This window comes from Procambarus clarkii, chromosome 38 (assembly GCF_040958095.1).
Source record: "Procambarus clarkii isolate CNS0578487 chromosome 38, FALCON_Pclarkii_2.0, whole genome shotgun sequence".
In the NCBI taxonomy this organism is placed as follows: Eukaryota; Metazoa; Arthropoda; class Malacostraca; order Decapoda; family Cambaridae; genus Procambarus; species Procambarus clarkii.
The window spans coordinates 1,985,586-2,006,450 of record NC_091187.1 but is presented as its reverse complement, the minus strand read 5'-3'; the positions used below and the strand labels follow the sequence as shown (position 1 = coordinate 2,006,450).

General features: G+C 43.2%; 1 long non-coding RNA gene across 1 annotated transcript in view; it reads left to right on the top strand.

The window, feature by feature from the left end:
- Positions 1-3,352, top strand: part of LOC138372361 (uncharacterized) — a 37,680-nt gene extending 34,328 nt beyond the window's left edge. Inside the window, exon 2 of the long non-coding RNA XR_011230795.1 lies at positions 3,000-3,352. This is a non-coding gene — a long non-coding RNA (uncharacterized lncRNA). The remainder of the gene's footprint in view (positions 1-2,999) is intronic.
- Positions 3,353-20,865: the final 17,513 nt, after the last annotated feature.

Below are 20,865 nucleotides of genomic sequence, written 5' to 3'. Positions count from 1 at the left end.
AGCTGCTGAAGCCTCACTGGTTGAGGGCATTTGGGTTGCCTGTGAGGCCTCACTTGTTGAAGGTGCTTGCTTGCACCTCACTTGTTGAAGCGCTTGCATGCCCTCACTTGTTGAAGGCGCTTGGCTTGCCTGTGACGCCTCACTTGTTAAAGGCGCTTGCTTGCGCCTCACTTGTTGAAAGCGCTTGGCTTGCCTGTGGCGCGTCACTTGTTGAAAGCGCTTGGTTTGCCTATAATGCCTCACTTGTTGAAGGAGCTTGGCTTGCCTGTGGCGCCTCACTTGTTGAAGGCGCTTGGCTGCCTGTGACGCCTCACTGTTTTAACAACACGTAACTTGTCTTTAATTGCTAGGACAATCTTCTTCCTCTTAACACTTCCAGAACGATTGATGCTGCTACCAGACATATTCATGGCCAAAAATGTTCAAAATTACTATGAAAATTAAGAAAGTTATTTAAAAAAATATTTCACTAATGGCGCAACACTGTGAGGCCGCACTGGTTGAGGTGTATATCTGTGACTTGTCTTTTATTGTTAGGACAACTTTCTTCCTCTTAACACCTCCAGAACGATTGATGCTGCTACCAGACATAGTCTTGGCCAAAAATGTTCAAAGTTACTATGAAAATAAAAAAGTTATTTAAAAAAATATTTCACTAATGGCGCAGCACTGTGTATAACACGAGGGACGGACGCACATGGGTTGACCAGTATTGGACAGGTCCACTTGGGGCAGCCATAGCGTTACGTAGGCCGCCAGGAGGAAAAAAATTCACAATATTTTTTAAGGAAACTTCAGCCTGTGCACAATGCTTTTAGGAAACTTATTTATTTGTTATTACATAATTACTAGTAGTTATTTTATTTGTTTTTGGCTATGATTAATTGTTCTAAAATTAATGGTAATTCCTGTACCCAGGTAGTCCCTCCTGACGCACCCCTCCCACCCTCCCAACACCACCCACCCACCCCACCCCCACCTACACCATGCGCCTCGAGTCTCGGGCAGACGGGATTAATACCGTATGGCCCGCCTCATGTTTTCATATACGGACAAAGGCACGATTATCAGGGGGACTGACCGGATAGTGTAATTTCTGCAGAAAACCTGCTTTAATCCGGTCCCTGTGGCTATTTTGGCCGGATATTGTGATAACTTTATCCGTTCATGACTTTGGCCGTATAAGGGCGTTTTTCGGATGTTCGAATCCCGGATAATCGCGGGGTTACAGTAGTTTGCACTTCAATGAGCTTACAGTGTGAATGTGTAGAATCTGAGATTGTAATGTGTCTGATTAGTCTGGTGAGTAACGGTTGTGGTGTCAGTGTAGCCAAAAATTTTGTTGTGTGTTAAATTATTTTTAATTAAAACAGTTTGTTAGGGTGTGCTAGAGGTACACTTTACTTCTCATTTGACTTTTACACTAGAATATGAGCTCATTTTGGACATTGTCAAGATGAGTGTTTATTTACCATAACTGTTGTTGTTGTCTACCTTACATGGTACAAGCAGGTGAGTTGTGGCGTTCATTTACATAATTGTGTGTTAGACTTGAGACCAAATAGATCTTTTGGATGTAATTTGATTCATTTGTTAAGAGCACGTTATTACGGCCCTACTGGGACGCAACCGGGTTCTTTTCTGATGGTATTAGTTTTTTGGGTATCCGGCCCCAAGTTAGTAGAGGCGTTCAAGACGTGAGCTCCGTAACGCAAGTAAAATCAACGGGGGAGGTACATTAAATACACAAGTATACTTAAGTATATATATTCCTTTCCCACCACCATATGTAAATTAAAGTCACAAAAGGGGATTATTATTACACAGTATTTACATCTTCATCTTCCTCTGCAGACACTGGATACTTGGCGATGCTCACTCTGGGTAGCCTTTCCTGGTTTTCTCATCTGTCGCCCAGAACCCACGATGAATCTATCCAGGCCACAGACCAGCCAAATTACAATCCCACTGGGTGCCTTGTCGTGATGGCCTACAACCACAGTCCAACCTGTAGCTGGCAGGTACTAGTCAGCCTCGCTGTTAGGCCACTCCACGACTAATACTAGGGTTGCGAGCCCTAGGCAGAAGCCTCGTGTGACTTCCTGTTCACTCTCCTCGGTCGGCACCGCAGTGGGTGGTCTCTTCCACCAAGCAGCCCCGGAGACGGTGAATCACGTCACTGCCACTCCTCAGGCAGGCTATCACACACTCAGCAGAGTTCGTCCAGGGATGGCTCACAGCTTGTACAAAGCAGACTGGTGAAGAGACCTTGGCTGCCTTGGGCAGACTGATTCAACGTACCTCACAGCCGTAAAAGGTTGACTCTGAAAGCAGACACGTCATCAGTATTGGGGACACTACATGGGATCACTAGGAAACATCACTTACTAGCTTAGACACAAACGTCCACCTTTTCACTCCATAGATGGCATTCACTTTCTCAGCGCCACCTCACCAGAGGTCAGCAGCGGCTACGTCACGAGCCGACTAGGACAGGCATCCAGCACTTATTGCCGGCATCTCACGTCATCACTAGATGGCGTTGTCCTTATTGTGGGATTTTCGGGAGCGGACTCACAGATGGCGTGGACTTCATGGCTTCGTGCTCAAGCGAGGAATTTTGGTTCGTAACACATGTGCCCAAAGCCCATGCTTTGGGCACACTATACAGTAATGTAAGTTTGCCTCGGGTAATAAATAACAGTGATCATCATTACCCGGTTTTAGGGGATGGACGGTGTTTCAGGCCATCCTCCAAAGGTTTCACAATGTCAAGAAAACGGTCAATTTAAAGTAGTCTCTCCTACCCTACCAGAGGCTCTAAAACAGAAAATGGGACAGTACATCACTTTCTTGAGTTGCTTTACTTTTCTCGTAAATTTTTTGGCCTTGTGTGATGCATATGAGCAAAAAGTGATGCTCTTTATCGGAGGACAGGTTAGGTATTTACTCGGAGTAGAGAGAATATTATAGAGAATCTTTTTTTTTTTCTTTGGCAGGAACACCACTTGAATATGGCGCTGCTTGTGTGGGTGTGGCGGCGAAGTGATCTGGCCGCAGCGGTGCGACCCATCGTGGCTGTACTGATTTACGTGCTGGATGATCCCGGAAGCGCCTTAGTCGGACCTTAGCGTGCATCTTAGCCCGGACACAAGTTTGAACCCTCATTACGGCCTTTGTGGATTTGTTCATTAAATGTATCATGATATTGTGATTTCTGTATCACAAGTGATGTTCTTTTCCTTAAGAATGTATTCCATGATTTGTATACAGATAGAGGTTTGATTGTTAACAGTTGTGTACCTCAACTTGTCTTGATAATAAACAATAAAAGTATATTTGAGTTTAAAAACTTATTATTACTGTCAAGTTTCATAATTTCTGGAGTTCAAGACGACTGGTATTGCCCCTTTTAACCCCTCAGTGGTGCCTCCTTGCCGTGGTGAGGGGCTCACGTACACCTCCCTGTGACCGGTGTAGGTTGCCTTTGCCCCCTCTCCTGCCCCTTTTTGGGTGGTGGACGTGCTGAAGGGCACCACGTAGGGGCCTTATGAGCCATCGGACCACCCGCTGGAGGGGCCGCCCTGAGTGGATGGTTGGGTGTCCACGCTGGGGCGGTAGGGGGAATGGGGTCTTAGCACCAGTGTGGGAGAATGGACGATGTAGTAGGACTCCCCTGTTGAAAAGGGGGAGCACCGCTGGGGACAACGCACCCTTCCTGCACTGGCCCGCGCTCGGTCTCCCTGGCTGCCCTGGTAGGTGGTAACTCTTGGTTCCAGGTCCCAAACTTTTGATATTGTTTGCTGCATGGATGACGACACGACTTCTCTTACCCAAGCTCATGGGGTGGGTGACCAGTCCCCTGAGTCAGACCGTCCTGGAAGACCAGGATCTGTAGCCCCCGCTACAGGGCCTGGTTTAAGCCCAGACCAAACTCTTCCTTCCTGCTCCCCTCCCTCCTCTGTGGTTGGGTCAAGCCCCAAGCCTGCTGTGGTGACCGCCTCGTCCCCTTGCATGGCTCCATCTTATTGTGACTACTGCGCCTTTTGACCCATCTCTCTCTAAAGGTTCTCATCGCCGTCCCCGCCACGGCTACTCTCGTATGATCCCTTCTCATACTAATTCGTACCATGCTTAGTTTGGTCCTGCTACATGGACAAAGTACTTTGACCGCCATCCTTTACATTCAACTCCTGACAATTTTTCCCTTCATAGGCATCTTGTAGATTCCGTAGATGCCTCAGTTACCTTCAACCCCACCCGTCTTGGTACCCGTGTCGTTGCTGCTCCTCAGGATGCAGCCACCCGCTTGGCCGCCTTATCCTGCCTTGGCGAGACCCCTGTTCGGGTCTCAAAGAGCGCTCGGGTAAATGCCAGTGTTGGCACTGTTCTCCTCCCACACCATGTTGCGACTGCTGTTAGGAATCTAAAAGACTGAAAAGACCACGAGGATATCAAGCATATCCTCAAGGCCCAGGGTCATTCTGTCCTCCAGGTGGATACGTTTACTCATCCCCCTCATGGTTATCGCCTTCTGCCCCTTCGGGTTGTGAAGATTAACTTTGATGGTAGGACCCTTCCTCCCTCAGTTATTCTTGCTGGTGCCAGATGCTCTATTCAGGAGTATATTCCATCTCCTCGGCTCTGCAATAAGTGCTGGAGGTTTGGGCATGGTGCCCTCAAATGCTCTAGTCCTGTCTCTCTCTGTCCCATGTTTGGGGGCGAGGGTCACTCTAAGCTGGAGTGCACTTCTCCCTAAGTCCTCTGCCTCAATTGCGGTGAGGCCAACCCTACCTTTTCCCGCACGTGTATACGGTACAAACTTGAGGCAGCTGTCCTCAACTTGAAGCACCGGGACCATTTGTCTTTTCCTGAGGTTCGGCGCTAAGTTCATTGTCTCCCCTCTTTCGCTGGCGTATCCTATGCTTGCGTGGTGCGCTCTTCCTCTCCTCGTCCTTCCCACCTTACTCAGTCTCACAACCGTTTCCAAGCCTTAGACCCGGACACACCCACCACCACCTCCCCTGTTTCCTTCCGTTCTGTCCCAGAGGGTCCCCTCCCCTTCTGGTTCTCTGTCTAAGGTATCCCTTCTTTCTACCCAGTCTGTCATGTATCCTGTGTCTTCTTTCTCCTCTCCTTCTGGTCTTCCTACACATCATTCTCCTCCGTCTCTTGGCTCACCACGCCACCTGACAGTGCGGGCCGATGTCCATCGCTCTCCTGATGGTCATGTTGTTTGCTCGCGCTCTTCTTCTCCTTTCGAAATGCTGGAGTCTGTTGCCAAGTACATTGCTGCTGGGAAACCTGTCTCTTTGAGTCAGAAGTGGAAACCTGGCTTCTCTCCTTCCTCCTTCTCGGTAGGTAAGAAGGCTACGCTTTCTTCTCAACCCCCTATCTGTGATTCTTTCCTTCCTTCCCCTCCTGCTTCGGTGGTGGAGCTCCCTGTTACTACTGTGTGGGTTTGTTTAGCCCCCGGTTCCGTCTCGGATACTGCCCTTGCTGTGGTGCGCTTCCCTCTTTCTGCCCCTCCTCCTCCTCCTCCTTCTCCTCTTCCCTTTCCTCCTCCAGACCCTGTTCGTCCACCTCTGCTCAGTCCTCCCACTTCTTTCCCTCCTTCTTTACTCAGTTTACCCATGCTCCCTAACCCTGACTTCGCTGATCCTGACGCTGTGCTTCTTTCACGTGCTGTATTCCCTTTTCACCTTTGTTTCTTCTTTGATCTCTGTTGCAATCCTTTCTCTTTTTGCCAATGTCTATTCTTCCGTGGAACATCCATGGATAATACGCCAATTTCCTTGACCTCCAACTATTAGAGGTACGTAACAGTCGCCTCCTTGAACCTTTCCTCCTCTCTTCTTCCCTGTCCCTTCTTAATTCTGGTGAGCCCATTTATTTGGACTCTCGAACTTGCTCCCTTTCCTGTCTCGATCTTTCTCTGTGCTCGTCATCCCTTTCCTTAGATTTTGGGTGGTGGGTCCTTGATGACTTCCATGGCAGTGACCATTTTCCTATCTTTGTTAGTTTTTTCTCTTTTCACCCTCCTCTCTCCTTCCCTAGGTGGCGGTTTGCAGAGGCTGACTGGTGTCTCTTTACTCTCCATGTTACTATTTCCGACCTCTCCGTTCTGCCTCTCCCTCATGCCCTCCTCCTTTTTCATGACACTGTCTTTGATGCTGCCCTCCACTCTATTCCTCGCTCTTCTTCTTGGGGAATGTGGAAGTGCGTTCCCTGGTGGAATGTGGACTGTACTCGGGCTGTCTGCTGTAAGCGTGCAGCCTGGAAGAGACATCGCCGCCGGCAGAAAATTGAGTCTTTTCTTTTGTTTCGAAAGGCGAGTGCGGTGGCCCGTAGGACCATCTGTTCGGCTAAACGTGCTTGCTGGATGTCTTATGTCTCCACCGTTATGTCCAAAACTCCTCTACCACTGGTCTGGAAGTGTATTCACAAGATTACGAACTTACCCGCGTAAGTTCGTTCCCGATGTCTCGCCGGTCCTTCGCCTCCGTGGTGTTCTTGTGGCGGACCCATTGCAGGTCGCGACCGAACTGGGTTCCCACTTTTCATGTTAGTTCTGGTTCTCATCTTCCCCAATCCTTCCTTCTTCGTAAGCGTATTCTTGAATCTCATCCTTTAAATTTCTGTACTCATCTTCGCCTTCCCTATAATGATCCCTTCTCTCTCTCTATGAGTTTCGTTCTGCCATAGCCCTCTGTGGTTCTACGGCAGTGGGCTCCAATGGCATTCATTATGAAATGCTTTGCCATCTCTCTCCGTGCACGTCTCAGTATTTACTGAGTCTGTAAAATCGGAAGAAAAACCAAGAACTGGCATGCTTAAAAGTAATTAGAACTAGAGTTTACTGTGGGGAGTATACCTTCGCCAGTTTCAGTCAAGGGTGCTGAATCTGTCCTGACTGTTGGAGCAGTCTATAGAATTCCTAACACTGATGTGTCCGAATTCAACTCTAACCTTAGAAATCTAATACAAGATAACAGACTGAACCAAAGCTATCTAATTATCGAAAGGGACTTTAATATTGACCTCTGCGAGCCTGAAAACCCTACTGCTGCTAGCTTCCTCAACTGTATGAATTCCTGCTTCCTCATACCCTTTATTACTAGACCTACTAGAATCACTGATAGTACTGCCACGGCTCTTGATCACAACTGGACCAACATAACCTCTCCGCTTACTTCAGAGATAATCATCGATAACCCTACAGACTATTACCCCACATTTCTCCTAACTAACATTAACAAACCACCTCTAGAGACAAGGAAGATAAGCTTTACGCTGAACAATAATACTGCCATAGGCAATTTTATAGCTGCTGCTAATGCTAATGTCAACTGGGAGTCCGAATTAGTGAACATAGGGGACATCAACCTAGCAGTGCAATCTTTTCTTCAAAAAACTCTCAGCCTTTATAACACCCACCTTCCTATGCTAACGAAACAAGTCACAACTAAAAGGCTAAACAATCCCTGGCTTACAAAGGGAATACTTAAATTCATTAATAAAAAACATGACCTTGAGAAGAAGTATAGGTTAGGAATCATCTCCAAAGAATTTTCAAAGAATTACTCGTCATTGCTATCTAAAATAATTAGAAGAGCCAAAATTAAATACTACGAAGATAAATTTACCCAAACAAAGGGCAACATTAAGAAAACATGGAGCACAATTTCACAAATATTGGGATCAAAGAAGATTTTAAATAACCGATACTCCTGTCAAATACAGGAGTATTTGATTTATTTTTAATACATATATAATAATTTATTTTTATATAATATTTAATAATATTTTTAATACTCCGTGGTGTAAATACACCACGGAGTATTTACAGTCTCCGTGGTGTAGTGGTAAGACACTCGCCTGGCGTTCCGCGAGCGCTATGTCATGGGTTCGTATCCTGGCCGGGGAGGATTTACTGGGCGCAATTCCTTAACTGTAGCCTCTGTTTAACGCAACAGTAAAATGTGTACTTGGATGAAAAAACGATTCTTCGCGGCAGGGGATCGTATTCCAGGGACCATAGGATTAAGGACTTGCCCGAAACGCTACGCGTACTAGTGGCTGTACAAGAATGTAACAACTCTTGTATATATCTCAAAAAAAAAAAAAAATAATGATGGTCAGCTTACAGCCTCTGATACTGCTATTGAGTTCAATAGGTTCTTCTCATCCATTGGTTCATCCCTTGCAAATGATATTCCATCTTCCAGTACTGATGTTCAGGACTATCTTACAGGTAACTATCCACAGTCTCTGTACCTAACGCCTGCAAATTCCACTGATGTTAATGAGATAATCCTTTCTCTTAAAACCAAGTCAAGTGCCCTTGAGGAGGTACCAATTTTAATTTACAAAAAACCTCCAGATCTTAAGCTCCAGCTATTGCACAGCCCTTCAACAAGTCACTTGAACTATAAACCTTTCCAGATATCCTAAAAAAAAAAAGCGAGAGTAACCCCTGTCCACAAATGTGGTGATCTCACAGATGTTAACAACTACAGACCCATATCAATCCTGCTAAAGTTGTCAAAAATATTTGAAAAACTAATCTACAAGCAGCTTTACTCTTATCTAGCCAAACACAATATACTTAGCTCTTGTCAATATAGCTTCAGACCCAAAAAAAGCATAAACGAGGCACTTATTAGTATGATTAACTTGATTCACGCAGCTCTTGATAAAAATGAGTTCCCTGTTGGGTTATTTGTGGACCTGCGTAAGGCTTTTGACACTGTCAAACACCAAAACCTTCTTCTTAAATTACATCATTATGGAGTCAGAGGACACTCCCTGCAATACCTCAAATCTTACCTTACTGACAGGTTCCAGTATGTTTCTGTGAATAATTCAATTTCTTCCACCCTACCCATCAACATTGGTGTTCCACAGGGTAGCATACTTGGCCCTCTCCTCTTTCTCATCTACATTAATGACCTTCCAGATGCCTCCCAACACCTCAATCCAATTCTATTTGCTGACGACACAACCTCCATTTACTCCAGTCCTGACCACCTTGCTCTAAATGCCACAGTAAATATCGAGCTAAATAAAGTCCATCTTTGGCTAACTGCCAACAAACTCACCCTTAACACTGACAAAATTTTCTATATTCATTTTGACAATAAATCCTCTAGTCAAATAAATCTCAGAATAAACAACACCCAAATTTGTAACAAATTAGATGGCAAATTCCTTGGGTTCTCATTGACCACAAGCTGAATTTCCAGGGACACATTATAAATATATCCAAAAAAAAGTTTCAAAAACTGTTGGCATTCTTTCTAAGATCAGATATTATGTACCCCGCCCTGCCCTGGTGACTCTCTATTACTCCCTCATCTATCCATATCTCAACTATGGTATTTGTGCTTGGGGTTCTACTACCCAAAATCATTTACGTCCTCTAATTACTCAACAGAAAGCTGCTATTAGGACAATATCCAACTCTGGCCCCAGACATCACTCGGTACCCCTACTCAAATCTCTGAATATGTTAGATATTAAGTCACTGCACAGTCTCTCATGTGTATTGAATTCCTGCTTCCTCATACCCTTAATCACTAGACCAACTAGAATCACTGATAGTACTGCTACAACTCTAGATCACATCTGGACCAACATAACCTCTCCGCTTACTTCAGGTATAATCACCGATAGCACTACAGACCATTACCCCACATTTCTCTTAACTTATTTATTTATTTATTTATTTATTTATGCATATACAAGAATGTACATAAGGAATGTGAGGATACAAATATGGTAATTACAGTCTTGTAAAGCCACTAGCACGCACAGCGTTTCGGGCAGGTCCTTAATCTAAGAAAATTTTAAGGAGGTAAATACTTGCAAAATTTATAGACAAAAAATGATAACAGATTACATGGAATGAAAAAAAAGATGAGAGAAAATTATAGGTACAGTATATTAAAGCACATAGGTAGCTATGATTGATTGCAATGACAGCTTAAAATGGTAGTTGACAACAAATTGGTAGGCACAATACAGCAGAAACAATATAAGATTGATTGCAATGACAGCTTGAATGGTAGTTGACAAAAAATTGGTAGTCACAATACAGCATATGGCTAGCACATAAAAGAAGACAGCAATGAACACAATGATAAGGTTGTTTGATATTACATAAAAATTAGGAGATTGGGTAACACTAGGTACAGAGCAAATTTAAAGCTCAGTGTAGGAAACTAAATAGATGAAGTTAGGTACTTTTTGGTTTTGCTTTTAAATAAGGCAAAAGTTTTACAGTTTTTCAATTCACTAGGGAGTGAGTTCCATAGACTAGGTCCCTTAATTTGCATAGAGTGTTTACACAGATTAAGTTTGCCCCTGGGGATATCAAAGAGATATTTATTTCTGGTGTGGTGATAATGGGTCCTATTACATCTGTCCAGGGAGAGTTTCAGAGCATGGTTTGCATTTAAGAACAGGGTTTTGTAAATGTAGTTGACACAAGAGAATGTGTGGAGGGAGTTAATATTTAGCAAGTTTAGGGATTTAAACAAGGGAGCTGAGTGTTGTCTGAAAGCTGAGTTAGTTATCATTCTGATAGCAGATTTTTGCTGTGTGATGATGGGCTTAAGGTGGTTTGCAGTGGTAGACCCCCATGCACAGATACCATAATTAAGATAGGGGTAGATTAGTGCATAATATAGTGAGAGGAGAGCAGAGTTAGGAACATAATATCTGATTTTGGAGAGTATACCAACTGTCTTAGAGACTTTCTTAGTTATGTGTTGAATGTGGGTGCTGAAGTTGAGTCTCTTGTCTAGGAATAGGCCAAGAAACTTGCCATCATTTTTATTACTGATGTTAATGTTGTCTATCTGTAGCTGAATTGCATTTGATGATTTGCTTCCAAATAAGATGTAGTAAGTCTTTTCGATGTTTAATGTTAGTTTGTTCGTTGACATCCATAAGTGGACTTTTTTTAATTCATTATTCACAACATTATTTAGTGTATGTGGGTTGAGGTTTGAGTAGATAAGGGTAGTATCGTCAGCAAACAATATAGGTTTGAGAATATTAGAGACATTAGGCAGATCGTTTATATATATAAGAAATAGAAGAGGTCCTAAGATGCTGCCCTGTGGCACTCCAACGGTAATTGGTAGAGTGGAAGAAGTTGTATCATTGATGGTTACATATTGGTGTCTGTCACTAAGATAGGATCGGATGTAGTCAAGGGCAAGGCCTCGGATTCCATAATGCTGGAGTTTAAGTAAGAGGTAGTTGTGATTAACAGTATCAAAGGCTTTTCTTAGGTCAATGAAGAGTCCAATCGGAAACTCATTTTTGTCAAGGGCTGAGTAGATAATGTCAAGGAGACTAATGATTGCATCATTGGTACTCTTTTGGGACCGGAAGCCAAACTGGCAGGGGCTGAGTATGTCGAATTTTACGAGGTAGGAATAGAGCTGTTTGTAAATAATTTTTTCAAATATTTTTGATAGAATGGGTAGATTTGATATTGGTCTATAATTGTTTATGTCCGCCGGATTGCCTCCTTTATGGACAGGCGTTACTCTTGCTTTTTTGAGGATATCAGGGAAGGTGTGACACTCTATAGATTTGTTGAACAGTAGTGCTATGGGTGGGGCAAGGGCATGGGAGGCTCTCTTGTACACAATGGACGGAATTTCACTGGTGTTCCCTGCCTTGGTTTTTAGAGAGTGTATGATGGACACAACATCTGCCGGGCTGATTGGTGAAAGGAGAAGAGAGTTTGGATAGCTGCCTGAGAGATATGTGTTAATATGTGTCTGGGTCTGTGGGATTTTACTGGCAAGATTAGCACCAACCGATGAAAAGAAACTATTAAATTCATTTGCCATTTCTAAATCAGTTGACGGTATATCCCCATCCTTGTAGAGTTTTATTTGGTTATGTGAGTGTTGTTTAGTTCCTAGGATACTAGAGATAGTTTTCCAAGTGTTTTTCATGTTGCCTTTTGCTTCATTGAATCTATTCACATAATATGCAAGTTTTGCCTTTCTTATGATACTGGTAAGCATTGATGAGTACCTTTTAGCTACTTCCTTTGAAACTAGGCCAATCCTAACTTTCTTTTCATATTCATGTTTCTTGTTGATTGAGTTGAGAATGCCACTTGTGAGCCATGGATTGTTTAATCTTTTGTCAGTTACTTGCTTTGTAAGAAGGGGACAATGAAGGTTGTAGAGGCTTAGAGTTTTGGAGAGGAAGAGGTTAGCTAATGAATTTATATCATGGGTATTATTGAATTCAGAATCCCAGTTAATATTGTGAAGTGCCTCTGTAAGTGCCCTAACTAACATTAGCAAACCACCTCTACAAACAACTCTTAGCCTTTATAACACCCACTGTCCTATGCTTACAAAACAAGTCACAAGCAAAAGGCTTAACAATCCTTGGCTTACAAAGGGAATACTTAAATTCATTAACAAAAAACACGACCTTGAGAAGAAGTATAGGCTAGGAACAGTCTCCAAAGAATTCTCAAAGAATTACTCGTTATTGCTATCTAAAATAATTAGACGAGCCAAAACTAAATACTATGAAGATAAATTTACCCAAATAAAGAGCAACATTAAAAAAACTTGGAGCACAATTTCACAAATATTGGGATCAAAGAAGATTTTAAATAACAAACCAACACTCCTTTCCAATAACGTTGGTCAGCTTTCAGCCTCTGATTCTGCTATTGAGTTCAATAGGTTCTTCTCTTCCATTGGGTCATCCCTTGCAAATGATATTCCATCTTCCTGTACTGATGTTAAGGACTATCTTACAGGTAACTATCCACAGTCTCTGTACCTAAAGCCTACTAGTTCCACTGATGTCAATGAAATAATCCTTTCCCTTAAAACCAAGTCTAATGCCCTCGAGGAGATACCAACTTTAATTTACAAAAAAGCCTCCAGATCTTTAGCCCCTGCTATTGCATTGCTCTTCAACAAGTCGCTTGAACTCCAAACCTTTCCTGACATTCTAAAAAAAGCAAGAGTAACCCCTGTCCACAAATGTGGTGATCTCACAGATGTTAACAACTACAGACCTATATCAAGCCTGCCTAACTTGTCAAAAATATTCGAAAAACTAATCTACAAGCAGCTTTACTCTTTTCTAGCCAAACACAATATACTTAGCTCTTGTCAATATGGCTTCAGACCCAAAAAAACCACTAACGATGCACTTATTAGTATGATTAACTTAATTCACGCAGCTCTTGATAAAAAGGAGTTTCCTGTTGGGTTATTTGTGGACCTGCGTAAGGCTTTTGACACTGTCAACCATCAAAACCTTCTTCTTAAATTACATCATTATGGAGTCAGAGGACACTCCCTGCAATACCTCAAATCTTATCTTACTGACAGGCTCCAGTATGTTTCTGTGAATAATACAATTTCTCCCACCCTACCCATCAACACTGGTGTTCCTCAGGGCAGCATACTTGGCCCTCTCCTTTTTCTCATCTACATTAATGACCTTCCAAATGCTTCCCAACACCTCAAACCAATTCTATTTGCTGACGACACAACCTTCATTTACTCCAGTCCTGACCCCCTTGCTCTAAATGCCACAGTAAATACTGAGCTAGAGAAAGTCCATCTTTGGCTAACTGCCAACAAACTCACCCTTAACATTGACAAAACGTTTTATATCCTGTTTGGCAATAAATCCTCTAATCAGATAAATCTCAAAATAAACAATACCCAAATTTGTAACAAATTAGATGGCAAATTCCTTGGCGTTCTCATCGACCACAAGCTGAATTTCCAGGGACACATTCTAAATATACCAAAAAAAGTTTCAAAAACTGTTGGCATTCTTTCTAAGATCAGATATTATGTACCCCGCCCTGCCCTGGTTACTCTCGATTACTCCCTCATCTATCCATACCTCAACTATGGTATTTGTGCTTGGGGTTCTACTACCCAAAATCATTTACGTCCTCTAATTACCCAACACAAAGCTGCTATTAGGACAATATCCAACTCTGGCCCCAGACATCACTCGGTACCCTTACTCAAATCTCTGAATATGTTAGATATTAAGTCACTGCACATTCTCTCTTTTGTATTATACATATATAAAACGCTGAACTGTAATGCCAATCCTGACCTCAAAAGCTTCATTGAAGGTTGTAACAGAACCCATGAGCACCACACCAGATATAAATACAGTTTTGATATTCCTAGATACTTAATCAAACTAGAAATGCTCTACAAATCAAGGGACCCAGAATGTGGAATGACCTTCCCAACCATGTTAAAGACTGTACCTCTCTCAACCAGTTTAAGATAAAAACTAAACACTACCTAATAAATTCCCTGTAACCTACCTCACTCCTCTATTGTCAACCCATGTCTGTTTTTTTTTTTAATCAACACTGTTTGTCAACCTATTGTATTTGTGCTGCTTTTTCAGTCATGTTCCCCCCTTTTTTTTTTATCTTTATTTGTATTTGTTCTCAACACTTTTTATTCTTTATGCTCAATTAGTATTAAGTTCTAGATATTAATGTTTTTCTTGCCCGAAACGCATTGCGTAATAGTGGCTTTAGGCATTGTATGTACTAGCTCTATCTATATATCAATCCATTAATGTAACATCACTTGTATGTATGTACCATACCTGAATAAACATATTTATTTATTTATTAACTCGTCAACCTCATGCTAGTTGATTAATTCTTGAGACGTGTTCCCCCTTCCATCCGTTTATATATAGCAGATAAAGAAGAAACCGACTACATCAAATGTGCGAAGTCGGCTGACACCTACAGCCTCATCCACCGGCTTACACCAGAACCACCTTCCAGTAAGATGTCTTGGTATAGTTATGATAAAGTAGGTACAGATCAAGCAAGCTCACAATTGTGTTGTAAGTATTGCAAACTCTATGGACATACCATAGATAGATGTGGGAAGGCTCAATACAAAGGCAAGGAAACTACTAAACCCAAACCGACTCCTCCTAAGTCCGGTAAGCCTGTGATGAATGTTGGTGTTCTTGTTAATGATCTTTCTCTCTTCAGCAAACACCTGTATCCCGGAACTGTCTCTACCAATGGTGTAGATTCGGAGGGACGTTTCAAATTGAAGATCTTGAGGGACACAGCGGCTCTTCAGTCAATAATATTGAAATCAGCTGTGCCTAACATCACCTACTCCGGGGAAACCGTCCTTATCACTGACTTCACTGCTACCACTCCGTATCCACTCGCCAGAGTCCACCTGGATTGTCCTTTTGTGACCGGTGAAGTCCAAGTCGCCATCAGGGAAAAGCCTTTTCCCATGTCTGGAGTGCAACTTCTCCTGGGCAACGACTTGGCAGAAGATCTGCAGCCGTCCAACCTGATCATCATGGACAAACCCCAGGTGTGTAACTCTGTAGTGGACAATCCCATCTTTAAGTATGTTTCAGCAGAGGTCCAAGAAAGTGATGAAGTTTCTCCTCCAGTTTTGGTGGCCACCCGTACACAAGCTGCACGACCGCAACCAGCTGACTCTACTGCTACCGCTGTCCCTCAAGACGCTCAGAATCTACCACCGAATCTTACTAGTTTGGAGTTCCATAAGTTACAGAGGGAAAATCTATCATTAACACCATTATTCTTCCAGGCTGAGACTCAACCTGACAATATCCCTGGGTTCTTTCTAGAGAATCAGTTGCTCTACCACAGGTACAGACCCAGTAAGCTGAAGGAGGACGACGATTGGGCAAATGTCGAACAACTAGTGGTTCCCACCAGCCTACAGCCCGATATTCTACACCTGGCCCACGGAGCACTTTCTCACTATGGTTTTAACAAAACCTACCACGGAATCAGACAAGACTACTACTGGCCAGGTATGGTTAAAGACGTCAAAAGTTACGTGCAACAGTGTCATACATGTCAGATGGCAGGTAAACCTAACATCTCTATTCCCCAGGCCCCATTGACTCCTATCCAGGTGCCTGTGGAACCTTTCCACAGACTCATCATAGACTGTGTTGGTTCTTTACCCCGGACCAGTTCTGGCAACGCCTATATACTAACTATCCTGTGTCCTACCACCAGATTCCCCATAGCAGTTCCAGTAAAGAACATTACGGCTGCTACTGTGGTGAAACAACTATTGAAGATCTTCACCCAGTATGGATTTCCAAGAGAGGTTCAAAGTGACTGTGGCACCAACTTCACCAGTGATCTCTTCAAGAAGACACTGGAAGAGTTCAACATCACACAGGTATTGTCCAGCCCCTATCATCCTACTTCACAGGGTTCTCTTGAGCGTAGTCATCAGACTATTAAAGCACTCCCAAAGAAATTTTGCAATGAGACCTCGAAGGACTGGGATAAACAACTTGACCTCATTATGTGCATTTTCAGAAGTCTCCCCAATGAGTCTCTAGGAGTATCTCCTTATGAGATGCTCTACGGACGTAAGTGCCGTACTCCTCTTAAAGCTTTCAAAGACTCTCTGCGTAATGCCACCTTCAGTGACCCTCAGAATGTGCCCCAGTTTCTTCAAAACTTAAAGCACATTCTAGAGAGAGTACGTAAATTTGCTAATGACAATCTACTGAAAGCTCAGGAGAGGATGAAGACTCATTTTGACCAACGCAGCAAACTAAGGAAATTTAAACCAGGAAACTTCGTGTTGGCATATTTTCCTATCCCAGGTTCTCCATTGCAAAACAAGTTTTCAGGACCTTACCGCATCAAGAAGTGCAGAAACAATCACAACTACGTTCTTGAGACTCCAGATAGACAGCGGAAGACCCAGTTGTGCCACATCAACCTCCTGAAGCAGTATCAAGGTACTCCCCCTACTGTGTTGGTATCATTATCCACCTTTAAAGGTCCATACCTCCACAGTGAGACCTTCCCTGCTTCTCCTTCCGAAAGCACTAACACTGAGTCAGTGCCTTCAAACTCGGAAATCCTTAATGATCTTCATACCTATTTGCAGAACAGTAATAGTGCTCCTCTCATCAGAATCTTCAAGGAACATCAGAAGTTGTTCAGCGATGATCCACAGGAGTGTAATGTGGTTCAGCACGACATCCAGCTACTCCCTGACACCCGGCCGATTCGTCAACCTTTCTACAGAATCAGCCCGAGCAAAGAGGAAGTTATGCGTGCTGAGGTACAGTACCTCCTGAATCATGGGCTGGCTACCCCTTGTGAGTCCCCTTGGGCCTCACCCTGCATCTTGGTGCCGAAACCGCAAGGTAAAGTGAGGTTGTGTACTGATTACCGGAAATTGAATCTTGTGACTATAAAGGATGCTTATCCATTACCTAGAATAGATGACATCCTTGATGCCATTGGTAATGCTCGGTATCTATCAAAGTTAGACTTACTCAAGGGATACTACCAAGTATGTTTGACAGAGCGAGCTAAGGAAATATCTGCCTTTACCACTCCTTTTGGCCTTTACAGATACGAACGCCTTCCATTTGGACTATGTAATGCCCCTGGCCACCTTCCAGCGAGCTGTCAACCGCATCATCCAGGGCTTAGATAACACCTACGCCTACTTGGATGACATCGTTGTGGCAACCAACACCTGGAGCGAACATCTGCTCCAGCTTCAACGATTGTTTGCCAAGCTCCTGACAGCCGGCCTCACCATCAACTTGGGCAAGTCCACCTTTGCCAAAGGTAAAGTGCGTTATCTTGGTCATGAGATAGGGCGTGGCAGCCTAGCTCCGTTAAACATACATACCCAAGCCATCCAGCATTACCCACAGCCTACCACCAGGAAGCTGCTCCTGCGCTTCCTTGATCTTGCCTCCTACTACCGTAGGTTTGTGAAGAACTTTAGTATGGTGGCGACACCATTGATCACTTTAACCAGCCCCAAGCAACGGTATCATTGGACCATTCAGCAAACCATTGCTTTTGAACAACTTAAATTCCTGCTCTGTTCTAATCCTATTCTCGCCTCACCAGATATCACGAAGCCTAGATAAGGCTTATTCTTGCCTGGATAAGCACCTCCAAAGGATACCTGATCAACCAGGCTGTGACTCACACGTCAGGCTGCGAGCAGCCGCGTCCAACAGCCTGGTTGATCAGTCCAGCAACCAGGAGGCCTGGTCGACGACCGGGCCGCGGGGACGCTAAGCCCCGGAAGCACCTCAAGGTAACCTCAAGGTAAGGTAAGCCTTTCATCCTCCATGTCGACGCCAGTGGTACCGGCATCGGGGGTGTCCTGATGCAACAACGAAGCGAGGATGTTTTACCTGTTAGCTACTACAGGTACAAGTTAAAACCACACCAGAAGAATTACAGCACTATCGAAAAGGAGCTACTCTCCATCGTCCTGAACTTGCAGCACTTTGAATCATACCTGCAAGGTGCTCGGTCTACCACCATCTACTCGGACCACAATCCCCTACACTTCTTGCAGCAAGCCCAATTCACCAATCAACGACTTCTACGATGGGCTTTATATCTGCAGAATTTCAACCTGGAGATCTTCTACATCAAAGGTTCTGACAACATCATAGCAGACGCCCTCTCCAGAGTCTATGAGGTAGAGACAGCTCCACCTACCACTCTACCACCTGAAGACGTAACTTCACCCGTAAGTGCAGGCTTCGGGGGAGAGTTGTGACGATAATCTCTTTCAAGAGAGATTTAGCCTGCTCTTCTCTACATCAAGTTACGTATATTATACAAGAATAAAATGCTACCTTAAAGATACGTCTACTAGTAGCACAAAACGTTTTGACCAGGAGGCAAACGTACCCAAGACTCACCCCCTACTCCACACTCCCTCCACACCGGCTCGTCATCAACCAGCCAACTACCCTTCCCAGCCTGCCTGCTCCTGATTGGTGACTTGCCGACTGCACACCTGCACTTCTGCACCTCAGCGCCCTCTATCTGAGTCGATGTCTGGGCTTGAACCAGCCATTGAAGTCAGAATATCCTTGAGCTCTCAAGCCTTGAACAACTAACTGATATACGCTGTGTATCAGGTGGATGTTTCTCAGCTAGCGCCATATTCTCAGCACCTGATTATTTTTCACTGTGTATTTATATTATTGTAGAGTAACTTCATCCCTAATCTTCATTATGTTATATGTTTTTGACTTGTTTATTTGCACTGTACATAGCCAAGGGATTATCTTTGTATATAATTTGTTTTTTATATTAATTAAAGTTTCATTGTTCATACTATGTGTTTTGCGTATCTTCCCTTACTTTACCACAGATAAACAGGCAAGCAGTCTATCTTTTTTTTTTGTAAGTGTGACTAGGCATTGACACCAGCCATTAGGAGGACTGCCGAACATCTACACTCCTACACTTTCCCGTCACACTCTCAACACCTCAAACCAATTCTATTCGCTGACGACACAACCTTCATCTTCTCCAGTCCTGACCCCCTTGCTCTAAATGTCACAGTGAATACTGAACTAAATAAAGTCCATCTCTGGCTAACTGCCAACAAACTCACCCTCAACATTGACAAAACTTTGTTTGGCAATAAATCCTCAAATCAAATTAATCTCAGAATAAACATTATCTAAATTTGTAACAAAGTAGATGGCAAATTCCTTGGCGTTCTCATTGACCGGAAGCTGAATTTCCAGGGACACATTCTAAATATATCAAAAAAAGTTTCAAAAACTGTTGGCATTCTTTCTAAGATCAGATATTATGTACCTCGCCCTGCCCTGGTGACACTCTATACTCTCTCATCTGTCTTTATCTCAATTATGGTATTTGTGCTTGAGGTTCTACTACACAAAATCATTTACGTCCTCTAATTATTCAACACAAAGCAGCTATTAGAACAATAACTAACTCTGGCCCCAGACAGCACTCGGTACCCTTACTCAAATCTTTAAATATGTTAGATATTTAGTCACTGCACATCCTCTCATGTGTACTCAATATATTTAAAACTCTGAACTGCAATGTCAATCCTGAACTTAGAAGATTAAAACAGACCTCATGGGCATCGCACCAGAAACAAATACCTATTTGATATTCCAAGAGTGCGACTTAACCAAACTAGAAATGCCCTACAACTCAAGGGACCCGGAATGTGGAATGACCTCCCCAATCATGTCAAAGACTGTACCTCCCTCAACCAGTTTAAGAGTAAAACCAAGTACTACCTAATTAACTCCATGTAACCTACCTTACCCCTTAAATGTCAACCCATGTCGTAGTATTTTTTTTTAACAATGCTGATTTGTTCACCAACTTGTACAATTGCTGATTTCTGCCATGTCCCCCCTCCCCTTTTTTTTATTCCTTTTTTTAACATAATTTATACCTAATCCCAATTACTATTAGGTTTTAGTCTAAGTTTTTTCCCCCCATACCTTGCCCGAAACGCTATGCGTACTAGTTGTTTTAGGTATTGTATGTACTAGCTCTATATACAAATCCAACATTATGTTTGTAAATCAACTTTGTATGTACTTTCCTAAATAAAATTTACTTTACTTTACTAACTTTACCAGTAACAGAAGACAAATGACCCTACCAACAGACAAGGATTGAGGAATGAATAACTGGGCAGAAGTTGGAGTAGAGGATACCTTTACGGGAGATGGCACAAGTGTGGAGAGCCTCCTTAGCGGCAGCGTCTGCACGCTCATTTAAGGACACGCCAATATGGCTGGGAACCCAGCAAAACTCCACAGTCTTCAATCTACTAGAGATAAGAAACAGCCAATGTTGAGTTTCGACTACTACAGGATGGACTGGATTAAAGCACTCCAGAGCCATGAGGGCACTGTGAGTGTCAACTACAACAACAAAGGAGAGTTGACAGCGAGAAAGCAGCGACGAAGGACATACAAAATAGCATAAAGCTCCACCATGAAGAT